General features: G+C 36.6%; 1 protein-coding gene and 1 long non-coding RNA gene across 2 annotated transcripts in view; both read right to left on the bottom strand.

Annotated features, from left to right (window-relative positions):
* The window catches only part of LOC132916353 (UPF0489 protein C5orf22 homolog), a 424,949-nt gene that overhangs the window by 319,602 nt on the left and 79,979 nt on the right, over positions 1 to 25,368 (bottom strand). The window lies entirely within an intron of this gene.
* Positions 16,917 to 18,721, bottom strand: LOC132916304 (uncharacterized). The gene is made up of 2 exons (XR_009660070.1): positions 18,162 to 18,721; positions 16,917 to 18,007 (listed from the first exon to the last, which is right to left on the bottom strand). It is a non-coding gene; the product is annotated as an uncharacterized LOC132916304 (long non-coding RNA).

The following is a 25,368-nucleotide window of genomic DNA, read 5'->3' as shown; positions in this document are numbered from 1 at the left end:
GTCTTTGAATTTCAGTCGTTTTATATTCTTGTTTGTTCTAGGTTCTATATTTGGTCGTTTATTGTAGATACAGTAAAATCTTGATTATTACGACGGCCTTGTAAATTCTAATTAATATTATTAATGAAATTTTATAAGTCATACGTAGGTTACAAGTCATAAGCATTGATAAATACACTTGAATGTTAACAAGTTCGGCAATAAAACAGATTAAATTTTACAAATTATAAATTTTCTGATTATACAATTTAATGAAAAATTATGCAATGATAAAGGCGATTTACCGATAGCATTAGTTGGTAAATTATTGCGCGACAGGGAATAGAGTATCGATTAACATAATTATTAACTGGTTGAAGGAAAACTTGGAAATGGTACATACATTATGAGAAACATTGGAAACAAGAATAGAAGCGTAAAAAGATAATTATATTTTATCCCTATTTAATATTAATATTTATAATGTGACTTTAGACAAATGATTTTCTCTTCTATGCAGGTAAACCTCTGTAGTTTACGAAAGTCGAAATTGAAAGTTTTTGCGTCGTTTGGAAAAAAGAAAAAGATATGGTCGAAGTGTTTTGTATTTCAAGGTCCCGTATCGTGCACCTCATCTCAATATCTATCGCGTTGAATTTTGAGTAGCGAAGATGACACAGTGACATTTATATCGATTACTCTACGACGTCTCTACCATTCTACGATATTATATTTTAAAAATACAACCTACACAAACTAAACTAAAACGTACAGCGCCTATTCTAAAAATACAACTTACAAATAAACATCAACCTAACTCACGAAAATTTAAGCCAAACTTAAAAATCGGATCCGCGGTAAGAAACAAAAATCCCTCGATCGACATCGTCTACCCGTGTCATAAAACACCCACGTGGTGTAAAAACCGCGTGAAATCATCTTCCACGAGAAGAGAAACGCAAAACACGGCAGAAAAAAAAAGACGAAAGGAATAGAACGACAGGGAAAAAAGATCGGGCAAACAATCGTGGAACGCGAGCGTAACGCGAGCAGAGGCGTCGAGACGAGTCATTCGGGGAATTAGGCAAAAGAGCCGCGGCCTCGCGAGTGCTCGTGAAAGCGCAACGAGGCCGGCGACACCGTGCCACTTCGGGTCAAGACAATGCGTCGATTTGCATACGGCTCTGCTCGGCTTAATTGCGCTTGTGGCGCGCTGTCGCGATAGACGGCCGTCTGTTCGCTTAATGCGCGTGGAAATGCCTTCTTCGACTTCGCCACGCGTTCCTCTTCAACCATTCGCGTGCTCGCGAATGGTCCCCATGCCACACGGCCGAAAATATCTGCCGAAATCGAACCGACGGATTATCGCGTTATTGCACTTACCAGAGAGTGCAACGGCCTCCCTTGGATTCCAAGCGAGAACCACGTAAAATTAGCAGCTTCTCCACTCGTGGACCACACTTCTTCAAATCGTCTCGATGAACGAGTTTTGCGTTGGGTTTCAAGTGAGGAGAGAAAAAAAAAAGAAAAATAAAAAAAGAAAAAGCAAGAAAAATATATAAAGGCTGCAGGAGAGGAAGGTGATAAATATATTGTTATCGTTTTTCTGATTTTAATGTCGCTTTATGAATTAACAGGAGAATCCTAATACGCGACATGCTGTTGGTTGAGGTAAGAAAAAATCGATTTTGGCTTTTTCATGCTTTTTTTATAGGCAATAGTAACTATGCTCTTTGCAATGAGGCTAGCTTCAAGTTTCTTCGGATAATGAAAGTAGAGAATTGTTCATTGCAATAATTTCAATTACGAAACATTTGTAATTGGTTGCACGAGCTTCTCAAAACTATCGTGGACTACGTATCCTGGTCGGTCTTAAACGATATGCGTAACATAACTAAAAACGAAGCAAATCTCTCTTCTGGAGTGTATAACATTAAGTTTTTTTGCACGCTAAAGTTGTTAATCTTTTTTTATCGGAGCACGTCACATATGCGCTGCTCGCAAGCCACGTTGATTAACTCCATAAACTAAGAGGCAAAGAAATGTGTTGAATGTCACAATTTTTAAAGAATTTCCTAAGAACTTGTATTTATTTATATCACTTCCTTGCGACAAATAAGCTTCCGAAAATGAATATGTAATCCGTATCTCCGAGAAGATCAAGATTAACTCATTTGCATCATGGCTCTAATTAAGAGGACTGGTCCCTATCACCGCACGCAGTCAGTCGTAGGTGCAGTAAAAGACATCCGAATTCTTCACGGAGTTTATCGAAAATTTACTGTTCAAAACGATTGGTAGACGATGTTACTTCGCAAGCATCGCATCTTACATTCTTTATAAGAGAGGAAAAAAGTACAAATTGTTTATTTAAAAAAAAATTATTCAGATTAAAATGGAAATAAAAAAGGCAGTCGCAGCGCGCGGATTAATCCGCGCTTGGATGCAAATGGGTTAATCGCGTATCTAGATAAGAAGATTCAGAAACTTACAAAAAGTGAAGTTGACCAGTTTCAGCTTCTCAGAGACTGACATATACGTAATGTTCTTTAGTAAAAAAAAGAAAGAGATAACGTGCGAGAAGTTTGAAGTCAAACGCTCAAAAGTACTCGCATGAATTCCTGTTGATGTCTCGCAGAAGTACGCATATATCGAACGATTGGTGGTGCCCACGTGAGACACGGGTTGGATTGTTAAAGGGATAATTCCCGACAAACGAGTAATACTTGGAACAGGGAAACGTAGCGTCCACGTATCTACCCGGCTTATTCGTCGAAATCATTAAGCGCGCGATTGCGCAACAGCTGTAATCCCCTATCTTTGTCACGCGATTTTTCATTTGCATCGGTGCCTCGCCGTGGCTGTTATCTCGCCGCCACGCACAAGCGTGACGAGCATCGCCAGCGTTGTTCTGCAAATACGTAGTATATGTTCGATTCTAATGACTCACTAGATAGAGTTAAGCAATTCTGACCGCGATGTATCATCGCGAAGAAACAAAGAAAAAGCTGCTCGGTCTGACTACGATAACAATTTCCCTGTGGGTCGTGTCTTCCTTGCATCGTCGTATGACTTCGTTGCACCGTTTTGATGAGTAATCTATTGTAATTTGAAATAATAGAGATAATGATAATAATGTCAATGGTAGTGGTAAAATAGCATGAGTCATAGATATGTTTGGTAACATTGTAGAATTCGTTAATTATAGAATAATGGATTCCTTGGAAAAAGAGTGTAAGCATGACTGTATGATATTTTTGTCGATGGTGTAATAAATAGATAATTGTTGCTTGTTGATGTCAATTTCAAATATGACAAATGTTCTAGAGGGATAATGTGATTTCAGCACATCAATCTACGGTTGTAGATTATAGGCTTGAGTAGGGGCAAGTAGAACATAATGTAATAAATACATAATTGTTCTCTGTTGGTGTCAATTTCAAGTATAAGAAATATTCTAGAAAAGTAATGGGTTTTGAAGAAGAGATAGTCGTAGATTATCTGTTTGGATAAGTATAAGTGGAACATAATTTTGGTTGAGGTAATTAAATTCAATGCTTCATAGGAAAACTGGATCGTTGACAATCTGACGAGACAAATTTCCTGGAATTTCTTTGTTAGAATTTTTACTTTTAATATTCAATAAAGCTGCACCTATTTAAACATCGATAAAATCGTATATTAATACGATTCTACAATTTCTATAATTTGGAAGCTCGGAATAATAAAACAATTAAACTTAGATAATATAAGCGATTCAGTTTGCCTGCGAAAGGTCAAATTCCACGCACTGCACTTTAGCCCTTTGTGATCCAAGTCACACGAGACATTCTATCGCATAGCGGTTCACTCTCGATAAATCATTTTAAAAAATTATACATTACTTGATTATATCTTCATACTTTTATAACCAACTAGAAACACGTACTAAGATATTAATGCTCTTTTATAACTTCTAACGTACGACCGATTCTATAAATTGTATATTTTAAATTATGTTTATTTTCTTCTTATTCTTCAATTAATTTATTCTTAGAAATTTATCGAACTGAAGATGAAATTATCATCGATGCCTTTGTACGAATATTCGAGCGGAACGAAACTTCTGGTTGTATAAACTCAGACAAAAGATCGATATAAAATTATCTATTCTAAACATGTGCTAAAAATATGTTTACAAAACAACTTGTAGAATACAGCTGCAAAATCATATCTATAACATAGATACGAAATACGAAAATGTTATCTCTCGTAAAGTGTCGATTACATTAACGAAATTAGAATTAAGAAGAGAATTTCGAAATGAAAACAAGCATTATTCCATTCTAATATAACTCTAATATTCTAATATAAACTGCGCAAGGAAGTTAACAGCTCGCCAACAGATATTTATTGAGAACAAAGGTGGGGAGTGATCTAGATCGCGGCCTCGCGATTTGGTTCAAAGATCACTCGCGCGTCTTAAATCACAGAGGAGGCCGACGAACATCTGCACGGTGGAATTCGAAGATTGCGCAAAGCGCGAAGAGCTTCTATCACCGTTAAACTGGGACAGGGAAGAGAAAAATTAATCACGACGCTTCAAAGAAGCACTCATTGCCGCGCTCGCGATATTCCATGTCTTCAATTCAAGAAAACGCTAGATTCATCGCGAAATGACGTTTTAACGATCGGTTGATTAAACGACACAATTCCTGGAATTTGTTGCAATGTGTTTCTTGGAAATTAGTAATCTTAGCTATAAAAAGAAACAATGATTTATCGATCTGGATCTATATTTTTACATTTTCTTTAAAAACTCAGAGATACGTTAATGTATACATGTAATTACAAATGTATTTAGGATGCTCATAATTTTATTTACATATATTAAAATATATTCATTTGAGTATTTTCATAGCTGAAAATGATGTAATCGTGGAAATTGTTGTTTTATTTATTGGAAATTATCTGGATTATTCTATACAATATGTCGAAATTAAAATTGCGATACTTGGAAAAAATGTAAAAATCTTTATTAAGTAATGTTTCTTAATAGAAAGCGAACGAATGCTCAGTGGAAAAATATAAGTTATACACGCAATCTTGGAAAGCCTAACGTTTTGTAAAACTAAAATGCAAATTTCGAGTGCTAAATACAGCATAGTTATCGTTAGAATAACTATCGCTGAAAGTACTATTATCTAAACTAGACAAACAATTCTCAGTTTATAGTAACAAACAAGTCTTATTTGAATGAAACAAGGTACACACATTCTCATTTTAACACAATGTCACTTGTGCATTCTTATTAATATTTATGACTACATATTATAATATATGTATAACAATAATCAATATGTTAATTATTCCAGAGTTGATCTACGTTTTACCCTATGACATAAGTAATGCCAGACCCTGTTCTACCTACATTAACAAATCTTAGATTTTAAGCGTTTATTTTTAATTCAGCTTTAAACTGGAATGCTCGCGAAATGTCGAAACAAAACGCAACCTATCAATAACACGATTGAAAATCGAAGAATCACAAACGTATCTTTTAAAATTATATTTCATCTTTTCTATAATCTATCTTCACGACTGTATCGATAAAAAATAATTTTGAAACAACTTCGACGGTAAAAGACACCTAAAACTCAATAAAGAATTCATGTTACACCTCGTCCTTTCTAAGTAAACACAGACGAAGCATTAAAAATTAAATGCTTGCAAAAAACATACAGATTGGGAACAAATCGATCGACAAAGGGGTAGCATGATCCGCTCTCTTTGAATCATGTAAATCGCGAGGAACAATAGATGGAGTGAAGAAAAGACCGAGGTGTGACATGTGCGCGCGAAATTCGAATTCCCGCGCGCCTCCTCGTACAGCGCTGGTATTGTTTTAATTAACACACCGTGAATTCTCGCTGGCTATTCGTAGAACTAATTCGCCTTGTGCGAGAACAATACGTCACGATCGACGTTGCATCTGCCACGCGATAGGTCGCACGCAGACGTCGCCTCGCACACGGCCGGTCGTTGATTGCAAAAATGGAATGCCATGCCGGCTGGTCTGTGCACGCGAAACACCCCAGAAATATTAAAAAGGGCGTTGAAATACAGTCCCGCGCCAACGAATCTGTCGACGAGTTTCAAGAACAAAAACCTCTCCATCCTGTGAATTAAAATTCTAGGGAGGTGGGGTCGGTTCTCAGCAATAGAGATTCTATCTTCCAAATCGTCGTCAGTTTTCTTTTTCTAATTTTTATCAAGATATTAATATATTTCTCTGTGTTTTTATTAATGTAATTTTACTGATTGAAAGAAACGCCGAAAGGATAAAATTGTCGTGGTATTTTGAAAGAAAAAACATGACTTCTATAAGTGGGAAACTGAGCCATGATAGAAGTCGATTTTTAGTGACACAGATCTAACTGAAATATTGAAATTACTTATTTTATATAGATCTAAGTACTTGTCATATAGTTAATAGAATAGAATTGTCACATTCCGCAATGAGTATCATACTTTCTCTCATATTGTTCGATCATCGTCTTCTCATACAATCTGAATTCCAATCATATTATTTCTCTGAATAATATTCTAATTTTATAGAAACTACAAGAAAATAATGATTAATCTATGGTCTTAGCATTTCTTACAATTATACTAAAAATTCGTCCTTAAAAATCTTAATAATAAATACTTCAACAAGATTAAAAGTCTGAAAACTGGCTAAAGTTTTGTTTAATTTTCTAAGCATTATAGTACGTGGTTTACTTTGAGTATTTTGTATATTCTTATACATTATATCTTTGCATTTATGTATATTTAAATAACACAAATGTATAAATATCTACGACGTAAGTATGATAAATAGGCTGCGAATATTTATGCAAATTCGTAACTTTGCCACTATACTTAATTTAAAAAATGAAACGCGCGTAAATAACTCTTTTACTTATTAACTATAACAAATGCTTACTTCGAATATTTTATGTATTTTTGTATATTATATGCATTTTGTAAATTTTTGTATCTTCGAATTTTTCATAAATAACATCCGCGATCTAATTACAATAAATTATTGCCTCGTCCTCAATAGGTTAAAGAAGCGATGCTGGGAGCAAGAATTCACGGTTTGAACATCTCGAGCGCTGAATGGTGGCTGAGATCCAGCGAGAAACCGAACGTACAAACGGCCGTGACGAGCCAGCACGTTTCCTAGCTGGACCTTAGAAGCCGGGGCCGCTGTTCAGTATGCAAGCTCGGTGTGGGCGCATCCGGTAGACGCCGTAAGCTCAGAAACTCACGTTGCATTATATATCCGGCTGTCGATACGAGCCAGCACGCGTCATCCCGATGATAAGAATAGAATAATAGAATTTTCTATGAGCCTGGCGGCGGTGGCCAGCGTAGTTGCCGCAGCCAGAGAACCGGTGACGTGCCGCAAAACGAAGAAAATGCACGGGGACCTTTTCCGGTCTGATGATCGACGACAATCCGCTACGTGTCTTCTCCGTTTCGCGTATATCTTTCCTGTGGATCTTAACCTCGGTCGTTGCTCGTCTTTTTTTGTCTGTATGGCGGCTGAAATCCCGATAAAATGGCGTCATGGGACAGGACGTGTCGCGCTGCCCCGTGACACAATCTCGTTTCGTCCCGTGAAACGTAAGAGCAGCCAAGGTGTCAGATAATCTACAAAGTTGCTGTCACCGTCAATGTTTTACAGTTTTTCTTATCTACCGTGTCAATTTGTCGCCATCGTGATTGATGTTTGAATTCGTTTGCCATTACACATCTGTGGGGTTTCTATATTTTTGGTGAAATTGCGAATGTGCATTGGAAAGTTAAAATATTGTTACCGCGTTACTGCGTACATCGATTTTCTTCATTTTCTAGGATTATATTCGCATTGCATCTAGATTGCGTAAGAATGTGTTTCAAAAATAAATCGTTTGGCTTAACAAGTAGACACTAATGCCATTAAAACCATTAATGTTTTTATGACGAATCTTTTCAAATTTTTGACGAAACAATCGCGAATCGTAATTTGATATACTGTGCAGAATAATTCTACTCAAAGCTCCAAAAATAAATTGACCGCGCTGCTTCACGTTGAAAAAGTATGTAGATAATGGAATTATTAAGTAATTCAAATTAAAATTAAAATTCTAATGGCACATATCTTACTTCCATGTGTTTTGAGCTATTTCTTCTAAAAATGCATTAATGAATTTATAAAAACAAAAAACATATTATAATAAGCACACCATAGATTTCTTGGGTGCTAAATGATCTTTTCATCGCTTATAATTAGACTAGATATTTATACAAATTCGTGTCCTTACAAATACAACTATAGAAGTAGAACTTAAAAATATATAGTTATCGTCTTTTAAATATTACCAATATTTTACGTTGAATATTCTATATATTTTTGCATATTACGTACATTTTGCATATTTTCAGTAGAAATATATAACATTCCCATGAATATAAAATATGTAGATATATAAAGTCTATCTATAACATTCATAACAAAAAGAACACTCTCGATCTTTCGGATCAATCGAACACACTGCTACTTTTTATAATCTACCTCCCATTACGATCGTCTTACCGTGAAACCGGCTGAAACCGAACATGATCGTGCATCGCGAATTGGCTTACGCAACCGTCTATCCCGAGATCCGCGATTTCTTTCTACCAAAATAATCCTTGCTGTCATCGCATCGAATGACGACTGGCAAAAAGCCCGACGCCGGTAGCGGTCGTACTACCGTCCAATTAACAAGGAATCAATAAAAGACGAGGCCTCGGAAGGACAGCGGTCGGTTCGTTCAGACGAATGCACACCGGTTCGTGGCGATTGCGCGACTGGTAATTGCCGGACAATTACCGTAGCGCTGACGTATTTACTCGCATGCGAGAAGAGTCAGCCATTGTTTGTTTGCTCGCCGCTAGTGAGCTCCTAATTACGTGCAATGCTCGCGGGGACAACGTCGACGCGCGATGACCCCTTCGAAGCTGTTCCTTCGCTGTCTTTCGCCTGATGTAATCGACTGTTTTCACCTTCGATCCTCCTGCCCCAGGCGATCTTCATATTTTTCTATATCTCTAAATCGCGCACGATTTTCATATCTTTCTGTTCAATATCACTGACGAAATGTATATCCTGTACGGGTTATAAGGTATAAGGGAACTCTTAACGCAGCACGAAAAACCCGTGAACATGAAAATAGCGTGGCTCGTTGGAATTAACTTGAATAAGTAGATGCGTATTCAGTCGGGAACAAAAATATGTGGACAGGCAGTGGAAATAAATATCAGTGAGATGTAATCGAACTTGTACTAGCGTCATACACGTATATACTTGAGTTTTATTTATTACATATCCGTATAATACATAGATCATTTTAGTAAATTATTGAAATTCATATTTACATTTTTGTGTAAATAGACCGCATGTAGCGAAACTTTATATCCATTTCGACTACATGTCTGCTTATTTTTAATCCCTGATTGTACTTATTAACAGAATAAGCAGGACGCGTCGTCCAAGGTTGCAGGGCTAAATGAAATGAAAAGTTATTAGGAGGGTGATCTTCTTCGTAAAAGTACGATGAATAATGATCGACAATGATCTGTTTGAAAGAATAGAAAGATTGGAAGAATTGGTTAATTCACGATTCGACTTTCTATGTCGTCATTCTCTGTGATTTTGTCTATAAAAATTTGATGACCGATAATCGACGAAGATTAAAAACAATCAATTTCTTGGTGATCTTCTGTCTGATTTTCTTTGTACAAATTCGATGAATTATTCATATGTGATTATTCATATAAAATTATTCATATAAGATTAAGATATGGAAACTAAGAATAAATATGTACATGGAACGTGTATCTTTTGTCTGCTGAGATCTTTGACTCTGAAACTTTATTATTACCTTTGTCATTAATCGCACACACGATCAGCATATGCGACAGTGTTTCGTTTTAAGCGATGAGTAATTTTCGAGGCATTAATGAGTACTTACTGATTGTTTCCTTTGTTGTCTTATGTTGGACAGAACAAAGATAAATTCATTGAAAGTTGATCGTAGCCTTTGTTATTTCAGTATATCTTTCGATAAGGTGACTAACAAAGAAATCTTCAATTATGAACTAATTAAAATTTAAAAACAATACCGATACAGCAATCTTTATTTGCATATTACTCATTTGCTGCATCAGTGACGCATTTCGAAATTTGTCACTTTGCATTAATTATCACAGAGAGAACGATTCTTAAAATATCCTAAAAGCATCGCCATTTTCGTGATTATAGCACTCGACGAATTGTGATAATTATAAGCGAGATGTCGTATTGTTAATTTTTTAAAAATAAAAGAAAAAATGACAATCCTATCACCTTTTGTTGATTTGCTGTAATCCACGATTTTCTCGAGACTACAATTCCGTCTTGATAATTATACTGTGCTTGCTTCCACTGTTATACTAATTAAAGATTTGTAATTTTTCTAACTTCGATATAATAAAATCACGTTAAAAGACACACGAAACTACGATCACGAAAAAATGGATAACAACGTTTCTTTGTAAGTCACGCAACTCGTATTCTGGCTCTAAAAAGAAAAATACATTCTCCAACTAAACAAATAACTGACTTTTTGCCGAGTAACGGAGAAATAAAGCAATAACGCGGAGACGAAACGGAAGACGATTCCATCAGGCCGTATCGAATCGAACGTCTTAACCACGCGGCGAAATCGTTGAATTGGGTGTTTGGAGAACACGAAAACCGGCTGCGTTTCCAATGAGTCACCGATAGAAGCTCGTTCGCGGGTACCTGGACCGGTTGCCTTGTGTCTTGGCGCCTTTTAAACCGATGGAAAACACTTGTTAACGCTTGCCAGTCGAATAAAGTGCTGGCTGTCCGAACTAAACGTAGATACGCCCCTTATCGCTATCATCTGTGACTGCGTTCGACCTTTCTTTCGTAGCTCTTTTCTTCTTCTTTTCCGATAGCCCCAATCTTGTTCCTTTTCTTCGTTGTATTTACTATACTCGTTGCCTTTATTGCGTAAGAATGTTCTTAACACGTTGGGTAGATTTCGTTGAATTTAAAGATTCCAGTATGGTAATATTTTTATTGTGATGTAACTCAGATTTATATTGCAGATTTCAGAGAAATCAGAAAATGTTGGCTTAATGAAATACAAGCAATAACTTGGTATACAAAATTTAGAAGAGTATATAAGATTGAGAATTACCGTTCTTTAATGTATCAATGGCTATCGTATTGAATTTCAGATCTAAAACTTTGCATCATTGGCAGAATATCGATTGACAGGATTGAAGATATTTATCATGAAATTAACAGTGGCTACAAAAGGTATTTATTTACATTTCATTGTATTTATTATATCATTTATATACTAATTAATTAGATTCAAGTCTAGTATTTGGATCATTTAATAGTACTTTCATAGCGAATATATCATATCATAATGAACAATTGACACCATGAGAATGAAACGTATATTGAAAGCGATAAAAAGACACTTTGCTGGAAAATAAAGATACGTGTAAATACTGTTACAAAAACTTACGATTCTTATCTACAGTACGTTTTTGAACTCGAAGAGCAATATCATGCGGACGTTGCGACCACTCTTAATTAGCACGTTCGATGGTTAGTGGTATGCGGGACCTGGTTTATTTCCAGGACGATTAGGACGGTCGATCCTCGATCAGGAAAGACAGCGCTGCCTTAATTACGCAAACACCGTAATTTCGCCGTTTAATTGGAACGTTCGGATGCTCGGAACGCGACGGATGCTTCGATGGTTTAATTAGCGACACAACTCGTGGCTACGTTCGAAAGAAACCGGCCCCTGACCAGGCTGCTATGGGAAATCGCGATTCCACAGAGACACGGAGGTGTTGAAAGTGTAATGGATCCTCGTCGGCTGCGAATACGCGCGGCCACGAATAATCTCGTTGATCGATTATACCGGAGAGCCAGGACGACGCGGCGTTTGTACAATCTCACATAATTGAATTGTAAAATGTCACCGCGACGGTGGCCGTGTTTGTTTTGCAGGAAAATTTGACGTGTACAGGTAAACCGTATAAAACCATGTATTTAAGCTCCTATATACGTAGATCTAATAACTTTGAATTTATGAAACAAATTGTGTAATCAAAAATGTATTTATTAAATGCTTCCATAATGAACACAAAGCAAGTATTGAAAACAGAATTTGAAATACAGTACCTATTTAAATTAATAAAGAAACGAAATCTCATTTTTTCAATTTTGATCCGTGGCCGGCACAAAATTCTATATACTATACGATGTTGCTCTGTGATCTAAACTAATAATAGTAATATTGAAAATCATTAATATTTCGAATGCACATGCTGCGATGTTACCGTATGCCCATCCACAACATCTTACACACCATACACGAATTCCCTTTAAATTTGCAGTGACTATGAAAGATGTTATTTTCTAACGTAGCGTCTCTTTATCAGATCCTAGCTCTCATTTCTATAGTATCAAACATTTATAATCACGTGAAAGTAGTACAAGTACATAATACGAAATTTAATATACTTGGATCTAAGTGATTAATTAATCACGTAAATGCTGTAACGTATACAATGGTGCGCAAATATTTATTGTAGCCACTGTAAGTGACTCTACTATATTTGTAATTTTTCTCCACAATATCTGTTGGATACTTCTTGAAGCACGTGGCAAAAAAAGTTCCTGGTTGCTGCTTCGTCGAGAAGCATATCGAAACAGGAAACACGTCGATCAATATACCCATTGAAAGAAACCTAGATACCTGTGAAACAATCCGCGACAACGTTCACCGCCAGAAACAGCGGTTCGCTCGTTCCCGTGAAAACGATGCAAGATTTCGCGGAACGCGGTTGCTCGGTTTGTTTGCAGCCGCACGGCTCGCGTTTATTTATCACGGAGCATGGGCCACGATTCCGCTTGGCCCTGCTTTCGATCCGTTTTTCTCGGCAGTTCCGGCTGATCCCGGGACTACTAGAACTACTAGGAAACGGTGTGCGGCCTCGTGAACGGTTCGACGTGGCCGGCCCGAGCCTTCACCGCCAACTTTACGTTTATATGCGCCCGTACACGACGCTATCCCGATAGCGGGCCGGCCACACGTCACCGAATCGTGATCCTCGAGAGGCCGAAGACGATGTTGTGTCCCCCATCAAAGCTAGGAGCACTGTCCAGTTCGTGAGTCGGGCTGCTTCCTGCACGGTCGACCGTAAAATATGAAATACCATTCCTCCCTGCCCTTTGGTTGCTGGAGCGTTGCTGCCGTCGCTATCGCTCTACCAACCGGTGTCTTTTTCTGTCGACTTCGACTAGGAGGAGTCGAACGAAGAGACTGCTCGACTTTGTTCTTCCACGATATGACGAGACGAGGAACGTGTTACGGTACCTGGTGTACCTGGTACGATACCGTACTAACTGGAAAAATCCAAATGTCCCCGACACGAAGGATCCTTTTCGACCTCCCGCGAAATCTGGTTGCTCGATCTGTTCTGCTCTACTCTCTGTCTCTCTGTCTCTCTCTCTTTCCCTCCCTCCCGTTCTCGATGATAATAATCGGATTACGGAAATCCTTTAGAGATGGTGGTTTTTTTCTTTTTTTCTTTGTACGCTGAATAAAGCTAGGTGGTCTTTTTCAGACTAATTTTGTTAAGATAGATAAGGTGGGGTTATTCGAGTCAAGTTAAGTAATTTGGCTTGTAATTCGCTAAGATTTTAAGCGATCTATTTGAAATTCAGACTATTCGAATCGTCGTTAGTGGCGTGATAAACGCCAAGGATACTTACATGGATAGATGGGAAGATCATAGTTTTCTACAAGTACTCATCAAAGTGAAAGAAGTTTGTTCGATGTTAATATTTGTAGTTGTTTACTTTCTAATCTTTTTTGTGATTGCAATAGTATTTTGAAAGTATTATAAATGAATTCAAGTGCATGTCAGGACTGTTTGTATCGTCTACGAGGAAAAGATTTCGAATGAACCTCGTCACGGTTTAATCTGACAGGAAAACGTACGATATGAAGGTGCCGTTAACAGCATAACAGGCCATAACGTTAAAGAAAAAATATACATGGACGCCGTTTAAACGGCAATTGACACTTGCTACTCTATATTCGTAAAAATCGACACACGTTCCGATACTTTAAATGTCACGTGCCACTCAAGTGACGTTTATAAATCTCGATCTGAAAGCTGTGACTAACTAAGTTAAAGTATCATTGGCGGTTCCATAATCACGAATTGCTATCAACCATGTCAAAATCTTTTGCTCTGTACAATAGTGGAAATGTTACACGATATGTTTGCCGACTGATGAGTCATCGATATCTCGCTTAAATCGATTCGACTCGCGTTTGCATCAAGGGGTATTCAGTTCTGTAATGTACCAATGTATTCAATGCTAATACCGAAGAAGAGAATTCTTTTCGTCGAACGTGTTCTTTGGCAATATTACAAGTTGTTAACAATATTCCGAATTATTAACGAGTTATTAAATTTATCGTATAACGATTACCATATTCATGTACTATCATATCTTCAATAATTTTCGCATAAATTTTAACTATGACGAATGTAAGACATTTATTTTCAAATTATGTAAATTATTCAAATTATTCCTATTAACGACAAACAGAGAATCTTTTTTCAGAATATTACAAATTATTAACAATGTTAGGAGAAATTATCAGACTTAAAATCATTAGATAAATTTCCAGTATGCTGAATGTAGAACTTTCTCTAAATTGTACAAATTTACGGATTTACGTTGTTTATATGGCTCATACAAGTATACGAACGAAACCAGCACATATTTTCTATGCTCTAAATTAGGCTCTTTCTGGGACAATTTTCAGTAATGAGACGTCTCTCGGATAACAATGCTGATTGAAACTAACGAGCGATGATTCATAACTTCAATTCTGATATAATAGTGCAAATCTAATGGGAGATCGAGCGTCTCACAGAGACTAATTGACATCGAGATAAAGAATTTTTAATTTGTCGTATCAAAAGATTATTAAAAATGTAACATTAAGGCTAATAATAATCAGCGATCTTTAGTATTCAACAGTATGTAAACCAAATATTTTTTCGACATTTAATTGGATTTAATCAACCAATGATAAATTACATTTATAACATTTACGATTGTAAAGTAAACGGAGTACATATAATTCATTTGAAAATTTACAAACCTATATAAACATCTAATAAAACGTATAAGATATATGGTAAATTTAAATAAAGATAGAAAATCATCATTAGATATTGTTAAACTCGGAAATTATTTAAAAGACAAGAAAGACTATTTCTTACAGATAGAATTCATCTGATCATACGTACGTCGATCAAACATCGATGTTTTGAATTATTGAATCCACATGAGTGGTTCGATCGCGTTCATGCGAATCAAGAACACGCTCGCCAACAACCACTCTAATCGACCGATCTGAATCGTTCTGCAACGAACCACGATAAGCGGAATAAAATTCCGCGGGATTTAAGGCAACGCCGCTGCGAGAAAATTGTTTGCCTTTCTCGAAGCCACTTTATCTCGTTGCGGTATTCGCAGAATACCAGTTCGAAACCTTCACTTTCTGCGATCGTAGATAGAACGGAGGTTTGAAAACGACACGTCACGACGAGACGAATTATTATGTTCAGAGGCAGCGACGTTTCCATCGAAAACTAAAACATTACGTTTCTTCTTTCCTTCGATAGAAAGCTCCTATCGAATATCTTTTATGCAGAACGTTGTGTTCCATTCTTTTTATTCTGTTTCAAATCTTTTAACAAAATCTAATATCCTAGAATATTATTTGTCTTTGGGTTCGAATAATCTGTAATTTTATTCGAAACAATGTGATTGATCAAAATCTGGAATTATTGAAAATTATGCGATTGAAAATGCAAGACTGCCGTTATTATGTTTTATCAAAAATTATTTTATACGTTGTTAAAAATGCCAAGAGTACAAATTTTGATTAGATAACGACTGGATGACTAAACTGCAAATTTACACTTTTATAAACATAATTAGAGAAACGCAACTTACGCAAGAATTTGTTTCACTCATTGAATATCATAATGAGTAGATACTATGCTTTTCATATTTCATATATTTCGTATATCTTATTATATAGTTTTATTTTGTACATTCGTTATGTGTATTCTATATCTTTGAATATTCCATATATGCATAAATGATCACAATTTAATACGATTCATTTTTTATGAAGCATTGAAGATATATACATATTTATACATCTTTGAATAAATCAGTGTTTAATTTTGTTATGACACAGAGTCAAATGATTTGTTGTCGATAAAATGAACGATTAGTTTCATTGTTCAGGATACACGTGCATAAAACAAGTGATTAAGAAAAAATTGACGAGCGTAATTCTTTGGCAAGCAGCTCGTACAAAATCTTGGCTAATAGTTGGCCAGCGATGTTTAACGACGAGCATTTACAATTCCATGCGTCGTACTTCGCGGGTTACTTGGATTTTAATGATCCTCATTTGTAAACGGAGACATCTCCCATGGAAATCGGTAGCTCTCTACGCGTGCGCGTTCGATCGTGCCGGTCATTCTATCGATGACAAGTAGCGATTTAAATGTCAATCGTGGAGGCACACGAATGGACGTGCCAAGTTTTTCAAAACTGCGTACCTTGCAACATAACCATGGAATTAACATTCCTCGTCGATCACAGCGAATATGTCTAATCCCCTATCAGTTCATAACAGCTATTTTCTTTTTTTTTTCGCAAACGTTAATTAAATTAATTTTCCAAAATCGAGTGCAGTACGACACGACCATTGAGTGGATATACCTGATATTCTTTCAGTTTCTAGCAGGTCTTTCCTTCGCTTTAAAAATCAATTACGTTAATTTTTTGTCAGACTTTTCAATAATCAAGTAATTAATATTCACTATGTTGATCAATATTTTTATTTCCTCCAGCAATTATTTTTTTATCTTCGTGTAAATTAGTCATATTCTTGTTTGCTTTTTATACGAATGAATATGTACAAACGGAATTATGTATAATGTATGAAATATATAATGAAATACGTACAAGGGAATTTGAATCTTGGAAATTGTAGCAAAAGCGTTCAGTATAAACAACATGTAGATGTCTATTGCACTTTGCGTAGAATGACGTTAAAATACTGATTGAAGACTTTAATATGTAATCTCTTGTGTAAGAATATATGCATAGAACATCTAGTTCAAACATTTGATAGATAAAGACATATTTACTCTTGCTTCCATGCAGGAACTGTGCAATATTTTCAAAAATCCTAGAATTGCATCTAAATCGAGCCGTTTTAATAAACTTTCTATATTTATTATTTCAATACTACCGGTTTATCGTTACCAGAGTTTAGCAATATACTCTTTATCATTCTATCTTATTTCCTAGATATCATACTAGTATTATTATGTAATAATATCACTTCCCATTTAATTACATAATTTTTATACAACAAATAATATTTTAGAAAAATATCTATTAAAGAAAAAACAACAATTTTTTCGATCTTGTTTTTGCATCATTTCCACGACTCAGAAGAATTCATGAATGTCCTATTAAGTAGAAAAGGATTTCACGGTCAGACATTTGGCAGCATATTAACATTTCCGGGAAACACGCATTGCATTTAATAGAATTACAAAATTTTAAAGCTGCAAAACGTATCAAACATGCCAACGCGCATATGAAATATCCAAAGTATAATCAGTATTCATTTTAATATCTCAACAATTCTCTGCTTAGATTCTATCTTTCTTCAGTTACGTCTGCAGAAGTACGAATTTGCATAAATATCGCACATACGATATACAAATATAGACCACTTACGTAACAAAAATTGTTAAAAAAATCCACTTAAAACTGTTCACGGAGTCTAAGCAAGTAGATGTAGATATCCTGGCAGACCTAAGAAGATCAAGATAGAAACATTTCCCATCAACATTGCCATCGACTCGATTTAGGGATCCGTAACAACAAAATGGATCGCAGTTATTCCAGCGAATTAAAAATTCTCTAAAGGATCTAAAGTTCGAGAAAAGGTTCTGTTGCACACACGTACACATTACGCTGCTCTTTATTTCCTTTTCGTGAACGGTTTAGCGATCGCGGATAACACGATGGCTCCGGAATGGAGATCGCAGCCCTGTCCTTTCCTTGGCGCACGGACGCGTCTGTCATTCCTCCGATAACGAGCAGCGACTTAAAGTCTTTACGGTGTCATACGGGCTTAATGCCACGGGCACGGCGACGGGACGTGAGCCGAGATAGCGAAGGCGCTATTTAATTAACGATAATAGCTCGGCTTAACAAGAACTCCGCGGCATTTTCTTTTCATTGTCTTTCCGTAATGCGACGGCCTCCACGCGGACACGTTTCTGTTTCTTCTTTGTTCCTCGCTCCTGTCGTTGTGAAGTATCGCAGTACACTGCGACCGATTTGTGGAATTCTCTTATAGATTCTTGGTATTATAGAGCATCGATACTTCGTTCTTAAATGTTTTTGCTTCAAGCAGTTATTTGTGCTCTCGTGTGATAGTTCGCGAGACGATGATATTTATCGGGGCTTCGGGTTATTACACAGTGTTTTTCGTATCATTACTTTATGAATTAAGTGGACTTCAACAGAGAAGAGAGAGAGAGAGTTTTGCGAGGCAGTAGAGTTTTAAGTCTGTAGATACGATTACGATATTGTACCGCCGTTAATCTTTTTCTAAACGTTGATTATTTGGAAATTGTTAATGACTGTGTAAAATTTGCACATATAAATAGGATATCTGTGCAGATTTACATTTTTGCAGGCGCCTCATATCCTATCGAACTCGTTATATTTAATGAAAATCTCGAGGAAATAATATTTTATAACACACACAAGTCGTAAAGAAAACTTTCTAAAAAGCTTTATAATAAGATAGCATGAAAACGAAAGCAGTGAAACGTATTCAATTTGTATGAAATAGTCGCCGGAAGATGGCTTGTTCGCAGGTCAAAATAATCAAACTTCATTTCGTAGAATTTCTAAAATTTTTCTGTCACAGTACTTCGTTGATGCTTATCTTAAATTACAATTTCATCGATTGTATCTCTCTGAAATAAACGGGTCAGATATCGGTAGATACCCTAATACTTATGGCCAGCAATGTGTGTCAAGGTCAATACCAATGCAGCTGACTCTTCTATATTAAATAACTACCTTATACCTTCTTCCATCATGGAGGAGATCTATCCGTGGATGGAAAACGTGTCGTTCGATCGAACTAGCGACACGCTTGCAAGAAGGGAGTTGGCCGGCCGCGCGCATAAGTCGGTCTGTGGACGCGTTGCAGATACGCCGGTGCTAATTGCAATTTATGTCTCATTGCAGCGGTCGTCGGTGCGCCACGACAAAGGACCGCACCGCGGGCGGCCGTTGCTGCGTTAAAGCGTTTCGAAAGAGAGCCTGTGCCACTGCGGTTCACGTGTTACAGGCGAACGCTGCCATGACGTTGTTGTCGTTGCTGTTGTTGTCGTTGGCTGCTGTTGCTTTTGCTTGTCGGACGGTTTCACCTGTGCGTCCGCGCGAATCGACTTTACGAGGCCGGCTTTTGTCGGAATCAGCGCCGCGATTCGCGTCCCCGCTGCGATCGACGGCTGTGAAACGCGGACTCGTTCTTGCTGCCCATCGACGCGACGCTCTCCGCATGATAAACATCCCGTGGGACAGAGTATTTGTGTACCAAGGGTACGTCTGTAAGTGATTTCCGTTTGGTCTGCTGATTTCGAAATTCGTTGCAGTAAGACTCGTGACGAAAGTGATTTTTTAAGTTCGCTTTTTGCAGCATGCTCTGCGATTGGAAATATAAAAAAAGTATAGCGTGGTGACTCGTGGAAATATTTGAATACTTGCTGTGAACATTTTTGATGAATATATTGTACGCGTTGTATGGAATGGTTTGATATTTCGTTTAAGGATGCTACGAGATACGGCGATAGCGATTGCATTGGTAAAGTTTGAAAGACAGTCGAGAATGCACGTGGAACGTAAAAAATATTTCTTTCTTGGAAATAGACCGAAATATTTTTATAGAAGAAGATATTTTGTAAATCAAACAGGTACTTCAATTTTATGCATACTTAGATACACACGTAATGTTTCAAAACTCGTTACGAATAATCTCTGAAATTGAAGGAAAAGATACGACTCTATTTCTAAGGTACGTTAACATTAAGAAAGATAGGTATTTCTAAGACTTCTAAATTGTTTGCCATTAATCATACAATATTAAATAACAAATGTATAATTAGTTTTGTAATTGACAAAGAACAACTATAAAAAAAATTCGGTTTCAATTATTTAGATTTTAAAAGAACGATTCCTATCATATCGTGTTTCTACATCCGCCTGAAAAATAAAAAGAAAACAAAATTTATCATCTGTTCTTGAATTTTATTCATATTCCGATTGGACACGTTCAACGTCATCCAGTTTCATGTCTACAATATGATACCGCAAAAGCGATGTCAGCGTCGCGACTGAAATTCATCGAGGGAGCCAGATAATACACAGTAGCTGAAACCGCTACGATTTTGTATTACCATAATTGAATAGATCTGCAGCGGGATTAATGAAGTATCAAATATCCCAGGTCGGCGTAAACAATGCCGCAAAATCTATTTAAACGATGCTCGATTAAATATCCATTGGCCATCGCTTAACCCTGTTCACCCAAATGGAACCGCGTATATCTCTTCTTGCAACAAAGACGTTACGCATCGTGTTGTAGAGCAAATTAAAACATGGCGCAATATCGTCTCGTTCGTTCAGCCCCGCTGAACAACACCTTATTTAGAACGCTATAACATCATTCACGTCGACAAAGAGAGAATCATTATCAAAAGTTTCGAAGCAAAAGGTAACGAAGTGTGATATTGCGCGATGTGATCGAACGTATATCTTTGTTTGTTTAATTCTTTGTTATTCGTGTACAGTTTGTTTCTTTTTATTCGATATCATTCTTTTATATGTTCCCGGAATTTTAGACGAAAATGAAACTTTCTGATGATAATTGAGAGGCACGTAACACAATCTTTGAGCGTGTTCAACTTTTTCCAGCAGAATAAAAGAACAAAAGAATATATATATATATCAATTTTTTTAAACAATAAGTCTAGTCGTTATGTTACGTAATCCTTATAAATGTATCTATGCATGCTTACATCGCAGAAGGAGCATATTTAATCAAAGATCATAAAATTGTGGACGTCATGATAAAGATTTTGAAAAGCTAAAAATATTCTTCGTATTTCAGTAACTTACGGCACGATTCAATCTCGAAATTTACAAGATTGAAAATTCTATAATAAACTTGAACTATCTATAAACTATTTATTCCTTTCAAACTTAATTTCAGTATTCAGTAACTTAAACGATAATTTAGTCTCCACGTAAAATACCAAACTTAAAAAACCTCCTAAATTACAAGATTTGAACTCCCATCACATCTTCAAAAAAAAACACAAGAAAAAATAGCCAAAAATCAAAACCCACTTCATCAATTCCAACGTTCGGTCTCTTTACTTTGGTACGGCAATTACCATCGAAAATTAAAATTTCCTTTGTCCACCAATAATTACCCCTTTCGTTTTCCTTCTTTCCTAGTTCTCTCCTTATTCTCTGTCGCTCTCGCCTTCCTCGTTTCTCGAGGAACGAACGCCGAAACGCTGGTCGATAAAGTACAAACGCACAATGGACGTAGAAGCATAGAAACACGTGGCGCATAAATCGCGCATTATGTGCGGCTCTTTGTGCGCGACGAGAGTAAATAGGCTGGCGTGCGCGCGCTCTCCGGCTACCCTTTCCTTTGGATTTCCTTTCGCTTGGGCTCTGGCTGTTGGTGCAGTTGTTGCAGCAGCCAGCAGCCGCCGCCGCCGCCGCCGCCGCAATAGACGCCGGCCCGTGCGGCCATTACGCCGACGCGGCCGTCGTCGTTTTTCGCAACCGCTCCACATCGTGATTTCCTCAAGGTGCAAAGAGCCTCGACGACAGCAACGAATGCCGTGTTCGTGTGCTGCGCCTACCTCCGTGAACCTTATGTCGCATTTGCAACAAAATCCGAACGCTGCCCGCCGATGCAACTGTGCGTTATATGACACTCGATCACGAGGGTTGCGACACGTGTTACCGCTCAACCTTATTGGATATTGTGAGTGCTAGGTTTGCAGGATTTTTTTAATTGTTATTGCTATTTCTTCGTTGGCAAACCAAGCGGTTCGTGTTGCAAGAGTGCCGTTGAGGTTCTTTATCTTTATTGAAAAAAGTTTCAAATATTGAACTCGACACTTGACGCATGAATATACCTCAAGCGTTATCGATAGGATATTTATAGAAAGTCATATTTGTATGAATGGGATCTAAATAGGAATTTGTTTCGTTTACTAGACATTATAACAAGTTCATTACTCTGAATATTTTAGTAGGATTTAAACTAAGATTTACAAGTACCATTTCTTTCAAGTTTTCGGAGATAATATTAAATCATACTAATTCTTCAATGCACCGTCTTTAAGTACGCAAATTATTCATCGCGTGTGAATAATTCTTAAAACGTAGATAGCTAAAGAACAATCAACAGTTTGCAATATAATGAGCGAGGAAAACTGTTTCCTTACAAAAGATTGTTATAGGTTATTATAATACGATTGTCGAGAGATAAAGATATTCCTCCTGTACATATGCGCAGAGATTGCTTTCGAAGAATTGGTTTTTGTTTTTATTAAACCATGGTAGCGCGTCTTATATGTTACGGGTTATGGTTGTTTCTTGGAATTTGTCGTTTGTAATTCAAGGAGAATAGGAGAGCATTGCGATTAAGAGATCATTTGAGTCGTCAAGTTGAAATTTATGCGCAACGAACGTCACGAGGAGAAAAAGTAATATGAAAGCGATCAACTACGTTCGAATCACCGACCGTAACGTTTCAAGCTTTTTCATGACATATACTATATAGTTGCAGGCAATACTATGCAATCCTTCGAATCGTAGCTTGCCACTTATCGCGTTAATTTTGTAATAAAGATAGGAAACGCGATATTTCCGGTTTCACTGATGTCTCCATACTTCGGCGATGACATCATCCATACTTTGAAATATTATGACACACGTACATATAAATTACATTTTAACATATAAAACTTCCCATTTTGTTCCATTAGGTTTCTAAATAACTCAAGTTTTTTTTTAAATAAATATCGATATTTTTATATGCTACTGGACAGTTACGGAGATCGTATATTTTCGATATTAAATATAAATATAATATTTTTATACTTGTAGATACAATACAATTTTAAAGCTGAGAATTTGTTACTTTCGTTCATTTCTGTTTTCCTAGAATTTCTTAACATTTACGTACATAAACGTAATCGTTTCAGAATTCAATGTAGTTTTATGAATTATTGAAAATCAGACATTTCGTACATTACGTAAACTAGTATAACGTAATAAGAAATTTCTATATATTCCGTACTAATATAACGTAATATGTAATTGAAGGACATTTTACAATTTCATCAGGTTCGTTTAAAAATTGTCTTGATAGCATCGAACGTGAAATAAAGAAAAATATTATAAACATTACGCTTCGATGTAAAAAATCTCATTTATCTCTCATCCATCAGATCCATCAACGATCATAAACTGTTACGAGCACAGAAGAATGAACGCGGTATTTACGTATTAAACCAACGAGATACGACACGGAACGTTGCTTTTCGAGGCTTTTTTGGGGGATTACGTGGAAGTTTGTGGTTCGACCGGTTTGGTGTAAATGCGGCTTAACGTTTGGCGGCGTGTAAGTCTCTGTCCTGGTTAGAGGTACTTAATGGGGCCCCTTACATCCGCCCCTCCCTCTGCCTCTAATGATCTGCAGTACCTCTAATGTGGTACTTTTCAGCATGGAACTTATTAACGTGAAACCGCGCCGGTTTCGTTCAACGTTTCTTGAAAAGTACGGAGAAAAAGGGATATGAGAAAACGAGGAAGAGAGAGAAAATATAGAGATCTTGCGTCATTACCAGAAGTGACTCCTCTGCTATGCTATCCCGTGTCTATTTCCAAATAGCTTTTTCTGAAGTCGAAATGTATGTGTGGAAATGTACGTTTCGAATTTTAGGCCGATTTCAGGCTGTTACAGAGATTATATCTTTAGATTATATTTCCGTTGGTTCACCAAAAACAAAATTTCTTCTCGCGACATTAACGGTATTAAAAAATATTGAAAAGATAATTAGATTCTATTGTGAAAATTATCTGTGTGCTTTTATTGTAAAATATTGATTATGTCAAGTACCTTAACAACTTGTGCTTTTAATCGCTAGGATATTGATGTAAACGTATTAATATCAATATCGTAGGGAAATTGAATATAAGAAACACGTTAATATTCAAAGTATTCATTATAATATTTAAAAGGTAGAACAAATTTGTATTTATGTCCCACTTCTTTAATTTTGTCGTACTCGGTGTTGCATATAAGCGATAAATTTTAGTAAGTTGGTAATTAACCGATAAATGTGCTTGTCTTTAATAAAACTTAAAAATTCTAGTGTATTATGATCTTCTTAGAAAACCATTTCAAAAAGAAGTCTGCGTAACTAACAGTTAATAAAGAATAAAACAGTTAATAATTGTTCTTACAGACTAAAAAAGATTCCACGTTGAAAGAGTTAATAATGTTTAGAGAAATACAAATTTGTACAAACACATCCGCAATGAGACACGTCACCTTTGCAATAAAAGTAGGAAAGTAACCTAATGCTCAGTTTCTAACTCACCCACTTGTATAATCTCAATTTGTATTTAATTTGCAGTTTGACAAACATATCGTTTGAGAATCTGTCGAGTTTATGTACAATAAAATTTGCAGATGAACATAACTGTAGTATAAGACAGAATGTCTCTATTAAATATACACCCATAAATCTCGCATGAAGATTTCAATAAACGTCAGTCAGGAGATCTCGCAGCATAAAATTAAGAAGGAAGAGCGTAGGTGACAAACACGTTGGCCATTCTGAATACGAACAAACTGCTCGTTCCCATGATCGGCTTAGGACTCTTAAACATCGATTACTCGAAATCTCGTAGGCGTAGCCGCGTCGGAAACGATATAAATCTCTCCTAACTTTAAACTCGTAACACCTTTCCCGAGAATCAAACCGAGAAAAATGTTTCTCGTTTCGGAGCAATCGTAAAACCATGAACTACGTCCGCGTGACCATGCCAGGAGATTG

Source organism: Bombus pascuorum, chromosome 2 (assembly GCF_905332965.1).
Source record: "Bombus pascuorum chromosome 2, iyBomPasc1.1, whole genome shotgun sequence".
NCBI classification, from domain to species: Eukaryota; Metazoa; Arthropoda; class Insecta; order Hymenoptera; family Apidae; genus Bombus; species Bombus pascuorum.
Note: the sequence above shows the minus strand (reverse complement) of the source record. Positions and strands in the feature narration are given on the sequence as shown.